We start from the raw sequence: 23,992 nt of genomic DNA, 5'->3' as shown, positions 1-23,992 counted from the left end.
TACTTTGCTGCATCACCCTTTCCTCTTGAAGGGAAAACCAACGCATGCTCAAGAGGTAGCAATGACCGAGGACATCCACTGTCCTACTCCCCAGCCGGAGGATCATAATCGTGATGAAGATCCTAGCTTTTGCGAGGATCCGAATATATATATAGAATTCAACGATGGGGTATTCTATCAGGCGAGCCTTGACGGTTCGGAAGTGGCCATCATCGCCGACTACCCTTGCCTTTACCCTTTCTGCATTGTGAGTATCCAGAGGCTTCCTAAGAAGAGATCCTCATCTGTATCCTTACCTGTTGTACTGATCTGGATTTTAACAAGATCGGCGCTCCAGGGACCGTCTCTCCTCGAGGGCGGTCCCCACACAAGGCCGGCGTTCAAAACGAGAAGGGACTGGGAGTACTGCGGAGACCTCACAGTCTCCCAAGAGGTATGTATGCTTTAATGCATGCCTAGGCATGAGTCCGAATTGTTGAGAGTCTCCCCTTTTTGTCTATTTAATCTTTAGGAGGAGTACACGACAAACCGTGGGAAAACGCCCGATGAGCCAAATGTCCCCTAATCCGGTGCCGGACTCGTCAGCTAGGATGCAAGCCGACGCCACGCCCGTTCTGCCTCAAGAGGATTCGGATAACGTGTCGGTCATGAATTCCGAAGTGGAGAGAGTGATGAATCGTCGTCGACTAAAGGAAGCTATGCGTGCTCCGGCCTTGACCGAACAAGAATTCGCCACACTGAGTTCGACAGATGCATATATCCGAGCCACTCGAGACTGCCTTGCTGGAGTTATTCGGCTGTTCTCGAAGAATATACAGGTAAAATTTGATGCAATTTTGCATGGTCGTATGCCAGTAGCCCTCGAGACATGAAACGGTGAAGCAAACCGATTTAAGGATCGATAATTTTTTGCAGGTTCTGCACGAAAAGAACACTATGCTAGCTCATGAGATGAACACAAACCAGACGCAACTGAGTGTGGTCACCGCCGAACTAGCAGAGTTGAAAGGGACCACGATGGGCGCGTCCAGGGAAAGAAAACTTGAGGAGGAAAAGGACAAACAAGCCGAAGATATAGAGAGCTTGAAGGCTCAACTATCAGCCGCTCAGAAGGAAAATGAAAAGTTGAAAGGCGGCATGTTCTGTATGTTTTCCCCTCTTATTCAGGACCACCATAGGTACTCATGTTCAATATATAATGTGGAATATCATGAATTTGTTGCGGCAGGTCTATTAATTGGTCGACCAGAGGAGGAAGTGTCCGGGTTTCAAGGCGACGTGCTAAAGGAGTTGTCTGCCATGGATGCTCGGGCCCGGAAAGCCATGAGGAGTATGGTAAAGGCATTATGGCCATCTGATATTCCTCCAGAAAGTATGGAGGGCCTGGCGAATGATACGTCTCCAATGTATCTATAATTTTTTATTGTTCCCTGTTGTTTTATTATCAATCTTGGATGTTTTATAATCATTTTATAGTCACTTTATATCATTTTTTGGTACTAACCTATTGACATAGTGCCAAGTGCCAGTTACTGTTTTTTCCATGTTTTTTACATCGCAGGAAATCAATATCAAACGAAGTCCAAATGCCATGAAACTCCACGATGATTTTTATGGGCCAGAAGGAAGGCAATGGGCCCTGGTTGCACCTGGGGGTGCCCCGGGGGGGCACAACCCACCAGGGCGCGCCAGGAGGCCCAGGCGCGCCCTGGTGGGTTGTGCCCACCTTGGGTGCCCCCCGGACCGCCTCTTTGCTCTATAAATACCCAAATATTCCAAAAACCCTAGAGGGGGCATCGAAATATTCATCCAGCCGCCGCAGAGTCCAGAACCACTAGATCCAATCTAGACACCATCACGGAGGGGTTCACCACTTCCATTGGTGCCTCTCCGATGATGTGTGAGTAGTTCTTTGTAGACCTTCGGGTCCGTAGTTAGTAGCTAGATGGCTTTCTCTCTCTCTCGCTGAATTCTCAATACAATGGTCTCTTGGAGATCCATATGATGTAACTCTTTTGCGGTGTGTTTGTTGGGATCTGATGAACTTTGAGTTTATGATCAGTCATATCTTTTTATATCCATGAAATTTATTTGAGTTTCTTTGATCTCTTATATGCATGATCTCTTATAGCCTCATATTTCTTCTCTGATATTTGGGTTTTGTTTGGCCAACTTGATCTATTTATCTTGCAATGGGAAGAGGTGCCCGGTAGTGGGTTCGATCTTACGGTGCTTGATCCCAGTGACAGAAGGGGAACCGACACGTATGTATCGTTGCTACTAAGGATAAAAAGATGAGATCTATATCTACCGCCATATAGATAAACGGATCTTGTCTACATCATGTCATCGTTCTTATTGCATTACTCCGTTTTTCCATGAACTTAATACACTAGATGCATGCTGGATAGCGGTCGATGTGTGGAGTAATAGTAGTAGATGCAGGCAGGAGTCGGTCTACTAATCTTGGATGTGATGCCTATGTAATGATCATTGCCTGGATATCGTCATGATTATTTGAAGTTCTATCAATTGCCCAACAGTAATTTGTTTACCCACCGTTTGCTATTTTTCTCGAGAGACGCCACTAGTGAAACCTACGGCCCCCGGGTCTTTCTTCTCATATATTTGCCTTGCGATCTACTTTTCCTTTGCATTTTTATTCAGATCTATTAAACCAAAAATACAAAAATACTTTGCTGCATTTTATTTTATTTGTGATGTATTACTTCAATCTATTACAACTTTCTCCCGTCAACTTGCCAATTTCGGGCGCCGTTACCCGAAAGGGATTGACAACCCCTTTAACACGTCGGGTTGCGAGGTGTTGTTATTTGTGTGCAGGTGTTGTTTATGTTGTGTTGCTTGGTTCTCCTACTGGTTCGATACCTTGGTTTCATAACTGAGGGAAATACTCTACCGTCGCTGTGCTACATCATCCCTCCCTCTCCGGGGAAATACCGACGTAGTTCCAGCTACCATCAAGGAGAATTTCTGGCGCCGTTGCTGGGGAGGATCTTCAACATAACCAGGTTCCTAGTCACAAATCTCATCTCCTTGCAATTTACGTTATTTGCCATTTGCCTCTCATTTTCCTCTCCCCCACTTCACAAAAAAATGCCGTTTTATTCGCCTCTCTTTTTCCGTTCGCCGTTCTCTTGCATTCTAGTCTTGATGGCTAGCGTCCCTACTCCTCCTTTGTCACCAGATTTTGAAGTCTTGTACTTCAAACAAAGACAAGGAGATAATTTGAAAGATGCCTGGTATAGGCTTATGGAATCGTATCGTATCTCCAACTTAAAGGGGGACGCCAAGGTTTTGCTTCGTAATTTTTACATAGGATTGGCTTTGCATCATAGACAACTTCTCGATTTTGCTGCTAAAGGAAATTTTATTGAACTTGATGCCAATGTTGCCTATCAAATCTTAGAGGGAATTTTTTGGAATTCCACCTCAAAAGAAGGGGTTTCATTTTACCCCCGAGGGAGTTCAAATGTTGGATAAACTTGGTGATTTGCATAAACATATGGTCGAAATACAGAAATATAATGAACCCCTCAAGCACCTCAATGGTGTATCAATCGCATGAATACCTTGATTACTCTTTGCAACAAGCGATTGGATATTTTGGATCTTAAGATGGTTTCTTTTCCGGAGAATTTAGGGAAGCGTAAAGAGCCTCCCGGGTTTGAGAAAACCCTTACAAAAGTTGCCAAAACTTCGGAAGACAAAACTTAGATCCTTGCTTTATGCCTAGCTAAGGGCGTAAAACTATAGCGCTTGTTGGGAGGCAACCCAATGAATAAAATTTATTTTTGCTTTTTGATTTCTGTTCTTGAGTGTTAGCACAATTATGCTACTGCTATGATTGTGTTTTTTGTGTTTTAGTTAGTGTTTGTGCCAAGTAGAACCAATAAGATCTTCTTGGGTGATAGTTGTTTGATCTTGCTGAAAAAGACAGAAACTTTGTGCTCACGAAAATAATTGTCAAAATTCACCAGAACGTGATAAAATGTTAATTCTTTTTGCAGAAGATAAATATACAAATTATCTAGGTCTTACTAGTTTTTCAGAATTTTTGGAGTTCCATAAGTATTCGAAAAAATCAGATTGCTACAGACTGTTCTGTTTTGACATATTCTGTTTTCTTTGTGTTGTGTGCTTATTTTGATGGCTCTATGGTTTTCTTTGATGAGTTTTTGCCATAGAAAACTTGGAATGCAGTAGATATAATACAAAAACAAAATAAGAATTGGTTTGATACAGCACTTGTAGTAGTAGTTTATTTTTCTTACACTAACGGATCTCACGAAGGTTTTGTTGAGTTTTGTGTGATTGAAGTTTTCAAGTTTTGGATTATCTTACGATGGATGAAGGAAGGATGTAAGATCCTAAGCTTGGCGATGCCCCGGCATCCCAAGCTATTATCCAAGAATGAGCAACCAATTAAGCTTGGGGATGCCCCCGAGTGGCATCCCCGCTTTCTTCCAACAACTATCGGTATTTTACTCGAGGCTATATTTTTATTCGTCACATAATATGTGTTTTGCTTGGAGCGTCTCGTATGATGTGTGTCTTTGCTTTTTTTATTTTGTGTTTTAAGTCATCAATCCTTGCTGGACACACCTATTTGAGAGAGCCAAAATTATATCATGACTTGTTAGAATTGCTCTCTATGCTTCACTTAAATCTTTTATGAGCTAGGACTTGCTCTAGTGCTTCACTTATATCTTTTTGAGCACGGTGTGCTTTGTTATTTTTGAAGAAATGCTCTCTTGCTTCACTTAGATTTATTTGAGAGTTAGTAAAATTTTGAAGAAATTCTCTCTTGCTTCACTTAAATTATTTTGAGAGAAAGAAAATTGTTATGCTCATGATCTTCACTTATATTTGTTTGAGCTTATGAAAAGCAACACATGAAAATTAGTCCCAAAGTGATAGATATCCAAGAAGGATAAAGTAAAAAAATGTCATGAAGATCATTGGACAAAATAAACTTGATTCTTAGTAATAGTTTTGAGATATGATGATGTGATATGTGAGTTATGTTGATGAGTAATTGTGCTCTAGTAAGAATATTGGTGTTAAGGTTTGTGATTCCCTATGCATGCACGAAAGTCAATAATCATGCAATGAAAATTATATCCTACTTGTGGTGCATTATTCGGTGTTAATTATGCTTAATGCTTGCTTATGAGATTATCCGTTTCTTGGTTGGTCGCTTCCCAATCTTTTGCTAGCCTTCATTTTGCACTAAGTATGACCTCTACTTGTGCATCCAAAATCCTTTAAACCAGTTTTGCCACATGAGTCCACTATATCTACCTATATGCGGTATTCTTTTGCCGTTCTAAGCAAATTTGCATGTGCCATCTCTAATTTTCAAAATAAACTTCTCTTTTGTGTGTTTGTTTCGCTCGCGGAACGGTAACGGGTGGCTAATATTTTCCATGCTGGATGTGTTATTCTCAAGATGAGTGTTTATTCACTTGTCATTGCACGAGAGTAAGGCAAAGGTTTTAGGGATGCCCAGTCCCGAAATGCAAAAAATGAATTTACTTTATGTTGTCAAATAATAAATTCCTTGGAAAGTGTTGGTATGGAGGGCACCCGTGGATACGGCTAGCCATGGAAAGTGAAAGAATGGTGGAAAAAGGAATAAACTTTATTTTCTGTTTGGGAACCGCCTATGGCATATCTAGCATGGAAAGTGTTCGGAACTCTAAGTCGTTTTCGTTGGTGGGATGGATACACCTCCCAAAATGTTTTTATCTCTAATTTTTCGCTTTGAGCTCTGGCACCTCTACAAATCCCTACTTCCCTCTGCGAAGGGCCTTTCTTTTACTTTATGCAATTTTTATTTTGAAATTTGAGTCTCCATCTTCTCTCATAAAAAGCACCAACTAGGAGGCAATATGATCGTGCTCAAGTATTGTGTGTAGTTAATATTCGAGTGTGTTTCATGAATGGATCAATGTTTGAGCATGATGGGCTAGGGATAACTTATTTTAGCGTTGATATTTTGAAAGACATGGTTGCTTGTTGATATGCTTGAGTATCTAAATTATTATGTCAAAACTAGACTATTGCTTTGAATCACATAAAAGTCCAAATGTCCATGCTTTAAAGAAAATAATATGATATGACTTGATGAACAACACTCCACATCAAAAATTCTGTTTTTATCACTTACCTACTCGAGGACGAGTAGGAGTTAAGCTTGGGGATGCTGATACGTCTCCAACGTATCTATAATTTTTGATTGTTCCATGCTGTTTTATTATCAATCTTGGATGTTTTATAATCATTTTATAGTCATTTATATTTTTGGTACTAACCTATTGACATAGTGCCAAGTGCCAGTTGCTGTTTTTTCCATGTTTTTTACATCGCAGGAAATCAATATCAAACGGAGTCCAAATGCCACGAAACTCCACGATGATTTTTTATGGGCCAGAAGAAGGCAATGGGCCCTGGTTGCACCTGGGGGTGCCCCGAGGGGGGCACAACCCACCAGGGCGCGCCAGGAGGCCCAGGCGCGCCCTGGTGGGTTGTGCCCACCTCGGGTGCCCCCGGACCGCCTCTTTGCTCTATAAATACCCAAATATTCCAGAAACCCTAGAGGAGCGTCGAAATATTCATCCAGCCGCCGCAAAGTCCAGAACCACCAGATCCAATCTAGACACCATCACGGAGGGGTTCACCACTTCCATTGGTGCCTCTCCGATGATGCGTGAGTAGTTCTTTGTAGACCTTCGGGGTCCTTTGTTAGTAGCTAGATGGCTTTCTCTCTCTCTCTCTCTCGCTGAATTCTCAATACAATGGTCTCTTGGAGATCCATATGATGTAACTCTTTTGCGATGTGTTTGTTGGGATCTGATGAACTTTGAGTTTATGATCAGTCATATCTTTTTTTATCCATGAAAGTTATTTGAGTTTCTTTGATCTCTTATATGCATGATCTCTTATAGCCCCGTATTTCTTCTCCGATATTTGGGTTTTGTTTGGCCAACTTGATCTATTTATCTTGCAATGGGAAGAGGTGCCCGGTAGTGGGTTCGATCTTACGGTGCTCGATCCCAGTGACAGAAAGGGAAATGACACGTATGCATCGTTGCTACTAAGGATAAAAAGACGAGATCTATATCTACCTCCATATAGATAAACGGATCTTGTCTACATCATGTCATCGTTCTTATTGCATTACTCCGTTTTTCCATGAACTTAATACACTAGATGCATGCTGGACAGCGGTCGATGTGTGGAGTAATAGTAGTAGATGCAGGCAGGAGTCGGTCTACTAATCTTGGACGTGATGCCTATGTAATGATCATTGCCTGGATATCATCATAATTATTTAAAGTTCTATCAATTGCCCAACAGTAATTTGTTTACCCACCATTTGCTATTTTTCTCGAGAGAAGCCACTAGTGAAACCTACGGCCCCCAGGTCTTTCTTCTCACATATTTGCCTTGCGATCTACTTTTCCTTTGCAATTTTATTCAGATCTATTAACCCAAAAATACAAAAATACTTTGCTGCATTTTATTTTATTTGCGATCTATTACTTCAATCTATTACAACTATCTCCCGTTAACTTGCCAATTTTTGGCGCCGTTACCCGAAAGGGATTGAAAACCCCTTTAACACGTCGGGTTGCGAGGTGTTGTTATTTGTGTGCAGGTGCTGTTTACGTTGTGTTGCTTGGTTCTCCTACTGGTTCGATACCTTGGTTTCATAACTGAGGGAAATACTCTACCGTCGCTGTGCTGCATCATCCCTCCCTCTCCAGGGAAATACCGACGTAGTTCCAGCTACCATCAGCGAACCTGTTTAAAGGTGCCCGGCGCCGGTTCGAGCTATGGAAGACGTCTGCCTGCCGTGAAGGTGCACGAGAAGCCTGGGCCATGGTGAAGACACGCTTCTCGAAACTGGATCGGAATCATATGACCCGAGTAGGACCACAGGGACCAGATGGGAAGGAAATCCCTTTAAATTTAGTTTATGATCAAGTAATGATTGCTGCGAAATATTCGCAGGAAGACTGCAGATTAGACAGCCTTATAGACGGCATAGAGAGGGAATAGGTTTTTAACTTAATGTATCAATGTACATTTATGTTCAACCGATGGTTTGATCCGAACATGTGAAATGATTTTGTCATCGCAGGCTTTCGGCTTTAACCTCCAGACCAATAATGGTGGGGTGTTTCCGGATACGTAGGACAAAAAGAAGTATCCTTCTGGAAACCAGGCAACCCAGTCATTGTGCTCGAACAGACAAAAAAATCGAGTTCATGATGTATGTTATATTACGTATGTAAGAAACATCTTCTAAGGAAAATAGTTCTGTTAAAGGTTCCTTTCCTTGGGTCGGCATATTATGATTACACGTGCCGGGGCATATGGTTCGTAGTACGAAAAAACCGTCTTGAAGTGCTTAAAGATGATTGCAATACAGCAACAATCTGTCGTTGTAGTGCCGACCAATTATTCCCTTAAGAACGCTAGCTTTCGGCTTCACCCGTCTGAGGTACATGTCCGGATGACCCGGTTGTAACAATCGCAGAGGTGCTCCCTTTATGCCCTAGCCGAACAATCGGGAACATAGGGCATAAGCATAGGAGCGAGGCAACCCAGCTTGGCAAAAAACTTAAAGTCATAGAGGTGCATATAATGGCAAGAAAGGATGTATATCTGAAAATGACACATGTATTGTAAGCTCTAGGCTTTGATATAATAATAAGCTTCTACTAACAGAAGCCCCCGGTCATGGTGGGGTGTATACATTTAAGGATGTGTACCCCTCAACTGTTCAGCCTATCCGAACACACCATGGGAAACGTATAAAAAATAAAAAAAGGAAAATTTTGAAAAGGAGACAAATGAACGAATAAGAAGCATGGTCGTACTTATGCGGAATCTTCGGAACCGGACAGCATTCCAAGGGTTCGGCTCTAAGCGATTATTCGATGCATTGCGAAGGCGGTAGGCTCCTCCCGTTAGAACTTCATCTATAATGAAGGGACCTTCCCATTTTGGTTTGAGTTTTTCCTTTTTCTTCTCTGGGAGGCGTAAAACGAGCTCACCGACGTTGTAAGCTTTTTCCCACACTTCTCTGCTTTGGTATCTTCGAGCTTGTTGTTGATAGAATGCGAAACGGGCTTTTGCGACATCACGCTCCTCCTCCAGGCCATCTAAGTCATCCTACCGATCGAGCTCGGCCTCTCTCTCTTCATACATGCGCACTCGAGGTGAATCATAAATAATGTCACAGGGCAAGACAGCCTCTGCGCCGTACACCATGAAGAATGGTGTGTATCCGGTCATGCGGTTGGGCATGGTCCGCAACCCCCAGAGTACGATTTCGAGTTCCTCAACCCAGTGTTTATCTGACTCCTTTAGGGATCGCACTAGTCTGGGTTTGATGCCACTCATTACCAGGCCATTGGCCCGCTCAACTTGACCATTTGTTTGAGGGTGATATACGGAGGCGTAATCAAGCTTGATGCCCAGGTTAGCACACCAATTTTTTTACCTCATCGGCTGTGAAGTTAGAGTTGTTGTCAGTAATAATGTTGTGCCGGACACCGTAACGGTGTACGACACCAGATATAAAGTCTATCCCGGTCCGGCTTCAGCTGTTTTCACTGGTTTGGCCTCTATCCACTTAGTGAATTTATCCACCATGACCAGTAAATATTTCTTCTTATGGCTTCCCCCTTTAAGGGGTCTGACCATGTCTAGCCCCCAGACCGCAAAAGGCCAGGTAATGGGGATAGTTCTTAGGGCAGTAGGAGGCATATGGCTTTGATTAGCGAAGAGTTGGCATCCTACACAGCGCTGTACAAGGGCCTGTGCATCTGCTCGGGCCGTGGGCCAGAAGAAGCTTGTACGGAAGGCTTTGCTTACAAGGGCCCGAGCTGCGGCGTGATGGCCGCCGAGGCCAGCATGTATTTCGGCCAAGAGCTGCTGCCCCTCCTCTTCGGAGATACATCTTTGAAGAACTCCAGTAGTGCTTTTCTTGTAGAGTTCTCCTTCGTGAACTTTGTAGGCCTTGGAGCGTCGAACTATGCGTCGGGCCTCGTTCTGATCATTAGGGAACTCATGCCTATTAAGGTAGGCGAAGAAGGGTTTGGTCCATGGAGCAATAACCGCCATGATTACATGAGCGGAAGGCATCCGGGGGTGTGATCGGTATCGGACTAGTATTTCCGCTCTCGTCTTGCCATACCGCAGATGGCTTGAAAAGACTTTCCAAAAAGGTGTTAGGCGGGACGGGGTCGCGTTTAGCGCCCATTCGAGCAAGGATGTCTGCTGCTTGATTACTATCTCGGGCCACATGATGAAACTCGAGCCCCTCAAATCGAGTTGATATTCTAAGTACGGCGTTGCGGTAGGCCGCCATCTTTGGATCTTTTGCGTCGAATTCTACATTTATTTGAGATATAGCGAGGTTCGAATCCCCATGCACCTCAAGGCATTGTATGCCCATAGAAACGGCCATCCGGAGTCCATGCAGGAGCGCTTCATCTTCGACCGCATTATTGGAATCCGTATACCTGATTTGTAGTACATAACGGACTGCGTAGGGGATGTTAGGATGACACCAGCCCTCGATCCGGCTAACATTTTGGAGCCGTCGAAGTACATCACCCAGTTGGAGTATGTGTTGCACTCTGTAGGGAGTTCGGCTTCTGTCCATTCGGCGACAAAGTCAGCCAACACCTGAGATTTAATAGCTCGGCGTGGCTTGCATGTAATTTAAAATGGTAAGAGCTCGATAGCCCATTTGGCAATGCGGCCGGTGGCATCTCGATTGTTTATGATGTCATTCAGTGGCACTTCAGAGGCCACCGTGATCGAGCACTCTTGAAAGTAGTGCCACAGTTTTCGAGATACCATGAAGACCGCATACGCTATCTTTTGATAATGCGGGTATCGGGATTTGTAGGGTTTAAGGACCGCCGATACGTAGTATACTGGTTTTTGGAGTGGGAATTTGTGTCCCTCTTCCTCTCGTTCGACAACGAGCACAGCGCTCACTACTTGGTGAGTTGCTGATATGTACAGTAGCACAGATTCGCCGACGTTTGGTGCGGCAAGGATTGGGTTGTTTGCTAACAAAGTTTTTATTTCTTCCAACCCAGCCGTCGCCGCATCCGTCCACTCGAAGTGATCGGTACGTCGGAGCAGGCGATAAAGTGGTAGTGCCTTTTCTCCCAATCTGGAGATAAAGCGGCTCAAGGCTGCCACGCACCCAGCTAGTTTTTGGACCTGCTTTAGGTCTGTTGGTATTGCCAATTGCGACAAGGCTCGGATTTTGGCTGGATTTGCTTCGATTCCTCTATTGGAAACAATGAACCCGAGCAGCTTTCCGGCCGGGACGCCGAAAACGCATTTTTCCGGATTGAGCCGTATGTCATATGTTCGGAGTTTGTCGAATGTGAGGCGCAAGTCGTCCACCAATGATTCGACATGTTTAGTTTTAATAACTACATCATCTACATATGCCTCCACCGTCTTTCCAATTTGTTTTTCCAGGCATGTTTGAATCATGCGTTGGTAGGTGGTGCCGGCGTTTTTGAGTCCGAAAGGCATAGTGTTGAAGCATAAAGGCCCGTACGGAGTGATGAATGCCGTTGCCGGCTTGATCGGAGTCCCTCATCTTAATTTGATGGTATCCGGAGTATGCATCGAGGAAGCACAGTGAATCGTGTCCTGCAATTGCATCAATGATTTGGTCAATGCGGGGCAGTGGGAAGGGGTCCTTAGGGCAGGCCTTGTTTAGGTCTTTGAAATCGTCACAAAGGTGCCAGGATTTATCCTTCTTTGGCACCATGACCAGGCTTGCCAGCCAGTCCGGGTGTTTGATCTCTCTGATGAACCCGGCTTCAAGTAGTTTGGCTGACTCCTCCCCCATGGCTTGTCGCTTGGGTTCGGAAAATCGCCGCAACGTTTGCTTGATTGGTTTAAAGCCTTTTATTATATTGAGGCTGTGTTCGGCCAGTCTGTATAGGATTCCTGGCATATCCGAAGGATGCCAAGCAAAGATTTTCCAATTTTCACGCAAAAACGCTCTTAAAGCGGCGTCGATAGTTGGATCCAGCTGTGCTTCAATGGCTGCAGTTTTGTTAGGATCCGTTGGATGTACTTGAAATTTGACTATTTCATCTGCTGGTTTAAAGGAAGTGGATTTGGGCATCTTGTCGAGGATTACATCGTCCTTGTCCACTGTAGAGCGCAGAATGGTCAGTTCCTCAGCCGCAAGGGCCTCGGATAGCGCCTCGAGGGCTAGGGATGCAGTTTTGTTTTCGGCGCGGAGTGCTATATCCGGATCACTGGTGATAGTGATAACTCCGTTGGGCCCTGGCATCTTGAGCTTCATGTACCCGTAATGGGGTATGGCTTGAAAGCGTATGAATGCTTTTCGCCCTAACAGGGCATGATATCCGCTGTGGAAAGGTGCCACGTGGAAGAGCGACTCTTCGGACCTATAGTACTCCGGCATGCCGAATACGACGTCGAGTTTGATCCTCCCCGAGCTTATTGCTTCTCGACTGGGGATGATGCCTCGGAAAGTGGTGCCGCTTTGCTCAATGCGACTTTTGTCCATCTGCATTTTTTGGAGCGTATCTTTGTAGATGAGGTTTAATCCGCTGCCACCGTCCATGAGTACTTTGGTGAGCCGAAAGCCATCTACTATTGGGTTTAAGACCAAAGCAGCAGGTGTCGAACCGATCTGGCCCTTGGCTCGTCATCGGTGGTGAAGGTTATCGCCATGTCATTCCAAGGATTTACTGCGGCTACCTGGTTGACTTCGGCAAGGTCGCGCAATGCCCTTTTGCACCGGTTGTTGGAACAAAAGGTCTCGAAGACTGTAAAAACATTGAGACCGGCATCTTCCGAAGAGTGCCTCTCCGAGGGAATGCTGGTGAGGATGGCCTCACCGCTCTTAGCCACCTGCCAGAGTACCCAACATGCCCGAAGGTTATGTGTTGGTTCGATATTTGGCGTTGTGTGTATCTGACATGGTTTATCGAGCAGGTCATCAAGGGCGGTTCTGTGTCCCGTAAAGGGCTTCACTTTTTTGTCCATGGGATGATGATCAGGTGCCCCATAAGGGTGCATCCTTTTTGTCCGTCCGGTGGGCTGCTTGAAGGCAGGAGGTTCCCACCGAGCTATTTGTGCCTTCCAAGTGCTTTCCATTGCACTGTACTTTTGTACGATGTGTGCCAGATCTGCAAAGTGCAGTATTCGGTGGCGGTTGAGGGCATTAAGGATTCCCTCGTCTATACAATTGCGGCAAAATATTGAAACCGCATCATCGTCATGACAGTCCTTGATCTTGTTTTTGACAAGGGGAACCTGGCCCAAAAGTGGTGGACTGTTTCCTCAGGTTGCTGCCGCACGTGCATTAGGTCGCATACGTATAGAGGACCTGAATTGTTTGGGAATATTGATTGTGGTGGGTGGGCGGTCTAAAATCCGGATCCTGACCCATTATTGTATCCGGAGTTTGAAGAATTTGCGAAGTCACCGACCCAGGGTCCGAAGCGTCCTGGTGGTCTTCGGGCTCAACGCCCGATTCTATGTTCGGAGGACATGAGGTCTCTTCCCGAAGATGGGTATCTGGCTCGTAGGAATCGGAAATACAAACATAGCTTGTTTTTAACTTAGGGCGAGAAGTATCATCGGCTTGTTCCTCCACAACCGCTACCAGACGGGTGATCGGCGAGGACCTGATTTCCCTCTGGTCGGGTTTAAGCCCAATCTGATCGTAGTCTGTTGCTACTCCCAGGGCGCCGATGCGATCAAGTAGCTCGTTTAAGGACGAGACATCTGCTGGATCCATCTTTTCGGGGTGTTCAAGGCCGACGCGAAGACGATGTTTAGCGATCTCGAGCATTGCCCTTGGCTTAAAGGCCGCACGGGCGCCCATGGTGAAACCGCCGAGCTGTCCCGGAGTTAGGGTCTTTCCAGAGGTAATGTTGTCGTTAATGACAAGGCGAGCCATCGATCCCACCGTCGACGGCACAGTGGAACTCTCAATGAAAGCACCAATGTCAGTGTCAAAACCGACCGATCTCGGGTAGGGGGTCCCGAACTATGCTTCTGGGGATCGAAGGTAACAGGAGACAAGGGGGACACGATGTTTTACCCAGGTTCGGGCCCTCTTAATGGAGGTAAAACCCTACGTCCTGCTTGATTGTATTTGATAAGTATAGGGGTTACAAGAGTTGATCTACCTCGAGATCGTAATAGCTAAACCCTAGATGTCTAGCCTATATGATTTGTGTTAGCCTCTACGGACTAAACCCTCTGGTTTATATAGACACCAGAGGGGCCTAGGGTTGTACAGAGTCGGTTTACAGAGGAAGGAAACTACACATCCGGGCATTAAGCTTGCCATCCGCGCAAAGGAGAGTCCCACCTGGACACGGGGGAAGGTCTTCTATCTTGTATCTTCATGGCCATCAGTCTGGCCCATGCTACACAGCTCGGACACCCGAGGACCCCATAATCCAGGACTCCCTCAGGGACTGACTGTGTGGGATGTACTTACGACCGGAAACGATTTTGCCTATATAATTGTATTTTTTAGCACTACTGTACGTATAACCGTATTTGATCGCTCGCCGGTTGCACACGACCTCATTTTGTCGAGCGTGTGTGCCAGGAGGGCATATCCCCGACGGTTTCTGGGTCGTGTGGGAAGGACACGCCCCTATCGCCCACAGTCACTTGGCGATGGTTCCAAATGTCGTCGCGGAAAGGGGTTAAAAACCGTCTGTATAGCACCTCGTTGTACCAGTGCGTGATAAAGATGGACACTACCGAAGACTTGACGTGCACTTCAAGGACTGCTCCACCTGTCGGTATGTTTGTTCCTAGTTGGCAACCGACCATGTGTAACCCTAGATACCCCTGATGCCTATATAAGCCGGAGAGTTTAGTCCATAGGATAGAATCACAATTACTAGCCTTAGGGTTTAGAACACAACATACGATCTCGAGGTAGATCATCTTATACTCGATACTCCATCATCAATATAATCAAAGCAGGATGTAGGGTTTTACCTCTTTGAGAGAGTCCGAACCTGGGTAAATATCATGCCCCTTGTCTCCTGTTCACTATCGTTCCTAGATCCACAGCTCGGGACCCCCTACCCGAGATCCATCGGTTTTAGTACCGACGCCAGGAGTACGTGCTCCTGCGCGCAAAAATGTTTTTTGAAATGTCAGAAGAAATCCCAACGAAAATTCTATGTGTTCATAGTCACATCCAAATGCTACCTACAAATTTTTAGACAAAAAGGTTAAGCATTTTGGCCTGTGAAAAAAAATCGAACACCAAATGTTACTCCTATATGTCACCTCAATTTTTTTTCACCGATGAAACATTGTTTGCTCCGTTTCGCATGAATATTGTCAAGGATGCTTGCGACACTAAAGCAAACATCTAAAAAATAGAATTTTTTGAAAACATTAACTATTTTTTCGATTACTTTTCACGCAGGAGCAAATGCTTCCTGGAGCCAACACACCTCCCCCTTTTCTAAGGTTGCTTATTGATTCATAAGAACATATGTACAAATTGATGTACGCTTTTCTCTTTTTTCTATCAGAGCTACTTTGTGCAGCCTGGATGGGACGGCCTGTCTGGTCTGGATGCTTGGATCACGTATATATGTATTCTCTCTCTAGCCAAATTTGGAGGGTGCTAGTGGAAGGGCGAGATGTACTGAAATAGGGTGTGATCAAATCCCTCTAGTTTACATGGTATCAGAGCCAAGAGGTCTTGAGTTCATGACCCGGCTGGCGCAATTATATTGCGGCCCACTTTTGATCCATGTTTAGGCCCGAGGGAGCCACACGTGAGGGGGAGTGTTGACGTATAATGTGCTGCCTAGTCTCTTCCATCAGATCGGTCTTTTGATTGCATTGGCTAGAGCATGCTCTTCTACATGGTAATGGGCAGGACACAAAAATATGGGAGGAGAATTGGATTCCAAGAGATGAAATGATGAGGCCATATGGGTGCATATCCACTAACCCGCCTCACTCGGTTTCAGAGTTGATAGATGTCACGACCACAACCTGGAATGTACAGCGGCTTCAGGAGGTGTTTCTGTCCATCGATGTTACAGCCATTCTCAACATACCTCTCTGTACCAAGAACGTTCCTGACTTCTGGTCATGGAACTTTGGAAACAACGGAATCTTCTTCATTAGATCTGCCTGCAGAATGCTCATACAAACAGCGAAGGGAGGCTTGGTTAGAAAATACAGCAGGCTCGTTATTAGTTGGTCGAGAAGCGGGATCATGGAAGCTTATGTGGAACATCAAAGTACTAGCAAAGGTATGCATGTTTCTCTGGCGATTGTCCAAGCATTCCCTGCCAACGAAGGACGTCAGATCTCACAGTAACATGGCAGATTCAAGTGCATGCGGGTTGTGTGGGATTGAACACTCTTGGCGACATTCCCTGCTGGAATGCTCGATGTCTAGGTGCATTTGGGCGCTAGTGGATGGAGAACTTGTTATCATCTCAAAGCGGCCACTGAACCGAGCGCCAAAAACTGGTTGTTCTTGATGATAAACACACTTTCCCATGAAGCTTTTGTCAGTCTTTCGGTGACCCTGTGGGCTATTTGGGCAGAAAGGAGAAAGGCCGTTCGCAAAGGGATATTTCAAAGCCCTCATGCCACACATATTTTCATTGATCATCTCATCTCAGATCTGGAAATCATAAAGGATCGGAAGCCAGGACCAACCAGTAGAATAGGACAACCACCAGCAATGCGGAGGGTTCGACCCAAGGCTCCGCCAGATGGTTTGCCAAAAATCCATGTCGACGCGGGGTCGTCCAATGCAAACCGAAGGGGGTCAGCAGCTGCGGTAGCAAGGGACCGGCAAGTAAACTACTTGGGCAATTCTTCTCTAGTCACCCTAGGCCTACATGATCTGGCGGTACTGGAGGCTATTGCATGCTGTGAGGGGATAGTGTTGGTAGAAGAGGATCGTCACAGCTTTGTTATCGCATGTGACTCCAAATGGGTAGTTTGTGATATTACAAACAGCAGCATAGGTCGCTACGGGCCTATCTTCTCGAAGATTAAGTCTAGATTGGAAAAACTTTAATTGTATTTTCAGTTTTGAAGGACGAATGGCAGATGTAGAAGCTCATAGACTAGCTAGGTTTTCGCTTTCTTTAGATAAGGATCGTCACCTATGGTTGTTACAATCCCATGACCAAGCTTGCATCCCTCCAAGTGTGGACTTATGAATAAAAGTTTGGTTGCCCCTCAAGAAAAAATTCTCCAAGTACAACATAAACATTAGACTGGTGGTACGGCTATTTGCGTGTTGGCCTGATGACAATGGTGTTGTGTTCAAGTCATGACTTTGATAAATTACTTTTATTACATGGATGGACCAAAAAATTAGTAAGTATGCGAAGAGCCCAATAACAACACCAATCAATTTTTTAACAAAGTCATTATTAGTTTAAACAAGCGAGCATACCACCGAGAACGACGATAGAGTGGACGAGCACGCTTGCTCCGGCTAAGTGGACCAATGGAACACTCTACTGGTGGTGCATGCATTTAGTGCGGGCATAGAAATGTCATAGGGTGACAGGATGCGCAACATGAAACAGTAGCTTATGAAGATGTATCGCTGTGACGGAGCAACGGTGACCGCGCCGTGAGTAAGTTTCATTGGTATATATATACAGGACCCGGCCTCCCGTCAAAACAAAAAAAGAAATACAGGACCCGTCCCATGGTACATCACGGGGAAATATCTGGTACTCCCACCCCTATGATGCTTCCGGTGCTCCAAAACTCTGTAGCATATTTTTTAATGTTTGAAAAATTATAAAAAAATCCAACACATTAACACAACATCAAAGTATATTGTCAAAAAATATGAAATCAAAATTCGAAACATGACTTGAGAAACATAAATGACAAATTCAACACTAAATAGTACACAACATAAGTTGGGCTTTAAATTAGGGTCATTATCACATTGATGTCCATTTTGTCATTTTTTGTATCTCGAGCAATGTTTGGAATTTTGATTTGAATTTCGTTAATAACATACATTGATGTTGTGTCAATGTGCTGATTTTTTATCAGGATTTTTTGAACATTTTAAAATGTGCTACCGAGTTTGGAGCACCGGAAGCACCCTAAGGGTGGGAGTATCAGATATTTCCCCCGTACATCACGTGTGCGGGCTATGTTGCAGAAACTCGGGTATGTTATTTCCAGTAATTAGTAATTACTACATGTGGTGTCTTCTTGTTCTAAAAAAATACCCTGGGGTGTAAAATACATGCCTTATTTGTGTAAAATACTACGTGTGAAACTCAGATGTTGTCTGCAACAACTTCCACTAAAAAAGGAAGGCTGCCGCTGGAGATTTAGGACTTTTTTTTTGCCTCAACTTTAAAACCGGATAACTTGCACCCTCTAAATTGAAACAAGGTTCATCCTTTGACTTGGTTTGACCGTGTTGACTCAAATTCACATAATTATTTCAAATCCGTGAACGTGTTTGAAATTAACATATTTTTTCAAATCCGCTTACTTTTTCCAAGTTCATGTAATTTTTCAAAATTTGCGTACTTTTTTCAAATCTGCGATTTTTCTGAAATGCATGTACTTTTTTCAAATCCACGTAATTTTTTCTAGTTTGCATTTTTTCAAATTCACAACCTTTTTAAAGTTTCATGCACTTTTTTCAAATACTCGTAAATTTTTTCATGTTTGCCTAAATATTTCAAATTCGTGGAAATTTTTTAGTATTCGCGTACTTTGTTCGGAAAAAAGGTTCATGAATTTGAAAAAAAACGCAAACTTAGAAAAAGTAGGCGGATTCAAATGTAAGAGAAAATTTTTAAAGTGCATGAGTTTGAAAAAATTACGCGAACTTGAGAAAAGTACTCGATTTGAAAAAATTACGAGAATTTCAGAGAAGTGCATCAATTTGAAAAAAAATACGTGGAATTAAAAATGTACGCAAATTACGTGGCTTGACAATATTTTAAAGTTAATAAAGACGGATACTTGAGGTATAGGATTAGATGGCCGGCTTCATCATTTGTGTCCACGGACGAGTCCCCAGCTGAATACTAAGTCTGTTTTACCGCACGCTGTTGGAGATGCGCTTAGAGCATTTACAACTTGATACAACAAATCCAACCCTTCAAACGCTCGCGGACGCGTTCAGTCGCGTCCGTGGACATTGACCAGCCAGTCCTCAATAATTTTTTCCACAAAAGGATTCCTCAATTAAGAAACCTCAAATACATAGTATTACATGCAACGTAAAATCTAATATAAATGGAGCTTGTCCGACTCCGTCGTGCCCATGTCCAGCAGCCAGCTGCGCGCCTCGAAGTGTTGCTCATGTCGCCGGCAAGGTAGAGAAGGACATGGGAGACACATCAGTTCACGGGACTCGAGGCGCCGCCGTCTCCCATGTCCTACTCTTCCTCGTCAGAGTCGAGAGCCTTCATGGTGAAGGTGGACGTGAGATCGATGATGGATATGTCCTAGGTGGAGCCGGCGGCGGCCACCACGACGCGGTTGCGGTGCCTGAGGATGCGACTCTGCCTCGTCAATGTTCACCGCCGCGAGGGCCGCTGCCATCTCCCGTGCCCGCTGCCTCGCACATCGGACACACCGTGTCATATTTGCGTCACACGATACCCACGCGTTCGCCTCCGCCTCGGGGCGCCAACGAAGCGATTGCGCATCCGCCGCCGCGTTCGGACGCCAGACAGACTGCACCGCCTCCAGTGAGGCAGCGGCGACACACCTCGCGGCGGATCCATGCGCCATTTGGGCGGACGCAATGGATTCTCGACAGAAGGAGTCCGAGCGCTCCCGTTGGGTAGCCTCCTCCCGGGAGCAGCGGAGCGCTAGTCGAACGGTCATCTCCTCCTCGGGGCCACATTGTCTATATCAAGCGATGATGACGGCATTAAGGAAGGAAATGAAAACAATGTGGAACTTGAACATCACCATGGTGAAGCTCAGCCGCATGCGTTACTTGGAGAACCTGAACTGGGAATGACCTTTGATAATGAGAATGACGTGCGAGAGTACTACACCAAATATGCTAAAGTGAAAGGCTTTGGTGTGATGAGAAGAAGTTCAAATACTGATGCTAATGGACAACTGAAGTACCTTACACTTTCCTGCACTCGCAATGGTAAGACTCAGTCCAAATCAAGAAATATGTTGAAGCCAAATCCATCAGCCGGGTTAGGATGCAAAGCTAAAATTAATATTGCCCGTGGTCCTGATGGAAAGATTTATCTTTCAACTGTCATTTTGGATCATAACCATCCATTAAGTCCACAAAAATCTCGGTTATTCAGATGCAACAAAAGGTTAGATTTTCATGTCAAGCGAAAGCTTGAGTTGAATGACCGGGCTAGAATTCGAGTAAACAAGAATTTCAATTCTTTTGTTGTGGCAGCAGATGGTCATGACAACCTAACATTTGGTGAGAAAGATTCTCGCAATTATCTAGAGAAAATAAGAAGGTTGAAACTTGGCAGTGGTGATGCTGAAGCGGTTCGTGACTATTTTATCAAAATGCAATCTGACAACCCAAACTTTTTCAGTGTCATGGATGTTGATGATGAATCCCGACTTAGGAATGTATTTTGGGCTGATGCTAGAAGTAGAGCAGTGTATGACTCTTTTCATGATGTCATTACATTTGACACAACATATTTGATGAACAAATATGATATGCCTTTTGCTTGTTTTGTTGGAGTGAATCATCATGGTCAGTCAGTGCTGCTAGGATGTGCTTTATTATCAAATGAAGATACTGCAACATTTGTTTGGTTATTTCAAGCATGGCTCACATGTATGTCAAATCGTCCACCAAAAGTTGTTGTTACTGATCAAGCAAAAGCAATTCAAAATGCCGTGGAAATAGTTTTTTCGGATTCTCGATACAGATGGTGCTTGTGGCACATTATGAAAAAGATACCAGAGAAGTTAGGTGGATATGAGGAATATGATCACATCAAAGTTGATGTTGGCAAGGCAGTTTATGATTCATTAACTATTACAGAATTTGAAGTTGCTTGGCTAGATATGCTTGAGAAGTATGATATTGGTGATAATGAATGGCTTAAAGGGCTTTATGAGCATCGACACCGTTGGGTTCCAACATTTGTGAAAGATGCCTTTTGGGCAGGTATGTCTACTACACAACGTAGTGAAAGTATGAATGCCTTCTTTGATGGCTATGTTAATGCAAAAACTACATTGAAGCATTTTGTTAGCCAATACGAGAATGCTCTTCGTGATAAAGTTGAGAAGGAGAATATTGCTGATTTCAATTCTTTCAATTCAACCATACCTTCTATCACAAGATTTGACATTGAGAAGCAATTTCAATCAATCTATACAAATTCTAAGTTCAAAGAATTTCAAGAAGAGCTAACAGATATTATGTACTGTGAGCGGAAGTTGATACAAAAAGAAGGGGCAATAGAAACGCACGAGATAACCGAGGATGTGCTAATTGACGAAGAAAAAGGATGGAGAAAAGATATTGTGTACCATGTATATTTCAATGAGGAAGAGTTTGAAATTAAGTGTTCATGTCGCCACTTCGAGTTCAGAGGTATTCTCTGTAGGCATGTGTTATGCGTGCTCACTCAGAAGAAAATCAAGGAGGTTCCTCAGAAATACATCCTTGATCGGTGGAAAAAAATGTGAAAAGAAAACATAACTTTATCATATGCACATGTGGTGGCATGGAAGACAGTCCTGTTGCAAAACGCTTTGATAGTTTGTGCAATTCTTTCTACCCAACTGCAGAGATAGGCGCCATGTCAGATGATTCGTTCAATTCCTTGACTGAAGATCTCCGCACCTTGCAAATTAAGTACAGTAGCAACTCAAGTTCTGAAAATAATAATGATAAGGCCGGTACACAAGAAGATCAATTGCAGGAAGATGCACCTTGTAACGGGGCAGCAACAAGTAAAACTATACTAAGTCCAATAGCTGTTAGATGTGCTCGTCGTCTCCTTCGTTGAGAAAAGAATCTAAGGTTGATAAGCTTATTCGGCAAGCAAAGGAAAAGAAGAAGAAAGCTGAACTAAGGGAGCAAAAAAAGGTTGCACAGAAGGAGAAGAAGGAAGCTGCAGAAAAGGTATTGTTGCCTATATTACTTTTTCTGTTTTGAACAATAAGCACCCAAATTCGCGCCTGTTGAGCTCACTACATTTGTATTAATTTCAGGCTCGCTCCATGAATTTGAAAAAGAAAAGGTCCAGTAAAAGGAAAAAATCCTCGGAGGATGATATGCTAGAACAAAATGTTATGGAACATGCGGTATGTATTTCTTGTTCTCGGTTGCTTAATACTATTTGTTTCATGCACTTTTCCGAGTTAACACTCTTGCAATCTAAAACAGAGTTCACAAGCTTTTTATTTGGATGGCCAAGTTTGTAGTAGTACATCACAGGTATCTTTCTTTCTTATCTTTTTACCTTTAGCAATCACTTGAGCATCCATGTCATTCTATCACGTTCTTTGCGGCAGGAACCATTTGGCTTGGGCATTACCACTGGCAGCATAAATCCACCTCAAGGATCAACTGCAGTATCATTCGGAGGCTCATCGACAATGCTTATGCCTCCAATTTTAGGAGAATATACAAGTATGTTGTTTCAAGTTCAGCAAGGATCGACTATAGTGCCAAGTTCTGCAGAGTTACACTCTGATGGAATTGGAGGGCTCAACAATATGACGGATCAGAGTTAGCCATGATTTATGTATTTTGATGAAAGGCACCAGGGCACTTGGCAACTTTAATGTAATAGATGAAAGGCACCAGGTCATTAGAAAGTAAACAAATTTATGTTTTATCATTTTGTTTTTCCCTAAAGTAACAGAACTGCTACCAAATTATCCATGGATATATGTGCGTGTACATTGCCGCTGGCTAATTCCAATGACAGAGCTTTTTGTCTCACACATGACTGCCTGCTTTCATGAGCTTCAGGATTATGTAGTGTATGTAAGATGGCTTCCATGTCAATCTTGTCTAAATTGACAACAACAATGTACAACTATCCCCAGTGTGATACTCTTTATTTATTCTTATTAAGAATCTCAACAATCATAGCCAGAACAACAATACATAAGGATGTTTCCATCCTTCAAACTTTCCAGAACTGAACAACTTTATATATTGATTTCATTGATAAGGTCGGAGTACACAAATTCATGTAGCAAGAAGTAGTACATGTTACAATTGAAAGCAACTACATGAGCACTTCTGAGAAGTACATGTTACACTCAACAGGAACTACATGAGCAATTCTGTTTGGAACATTCAAGTTATCTTCCGCAGACACACGCATAATCTGCAATCTTATGTGGCCTTGATTTTGGTCTCTCTTCATTTGGTGAAACAACACTTTGTGTTTCTTGTCGCATTGCACAGACAATAACACTTGTGCTGGAGTGTCTATAGTCCTCTCCCTGCATAGCAGAAGAAAATTCAGTGCTTGCACAAAGTTCAGAATCTGCAAGTTACAACATTGAGCGTTGCAGCTCGTCGATCTGGCCCAGCTGCGCGGTGTGAGATCGTTGAGATTTTCCACTGCACGCTCAGGAGCAGGTGGTCCAGCGTCATACGCCGGCGGCCGCCAGTACGCCGCGCCGGGCTGCAGGGCGCTCGCCCACGGCGCGGCCAGCATCCATACGAGGGGGCCGCCTCACTGTCCTGGAGGAGTCGGCCGTGACTGTTACAAAGAGGACGAGATCGCCAGCCTGTAGGAGCCCGCCGTGATGCTGCCGCCGACGACGAGATCGAATCGCCGCATCGGAAGAGCCAGCCATGGCGCAACCAACGAGGAGGAGGTCACCTCGCCGCGTCAGATTAGCCCGTCGTCTCCGCGTCGGGACGCCGACCGACCGAGAACTCGCCGCA

General features: G+C 44.2%; 1 pseudogene; it reads left to right on the top strand.

Moving 5' to 3' along the window:
• The first annotated feature begins 545 nt into the window (after positions 1 to 545).
• Positions 546 to 23,838, top strand: LOC123142566 (protein FAR1-RELATED SEQUENCE 6-like; annotated as a pseudogene).
• The last annotated feature ends 154 nt before the right edge of the window (positions 23,839 to 23,992 follow it).

The sequence above is a fragment of the Triticum aestivum genome, chromosome 6D (assembly GCF_018294505.1).
Source record: "Triticum aestivum cultivar Chinese Spring chromosome 6D, IWGSC CS RefSeq v2.1, whole genome shotgun sequence".
NCBI lineage: Eukaryota > Viridiplantae > Streptophyta > Magnoliopsida > Poales > Poaceae > Triticum > Triticum aestivum.
Note: the sequence above shows the minus strand (reverse complement) of the source record. Positions and strands in the feature narration are given on the sequence as shown.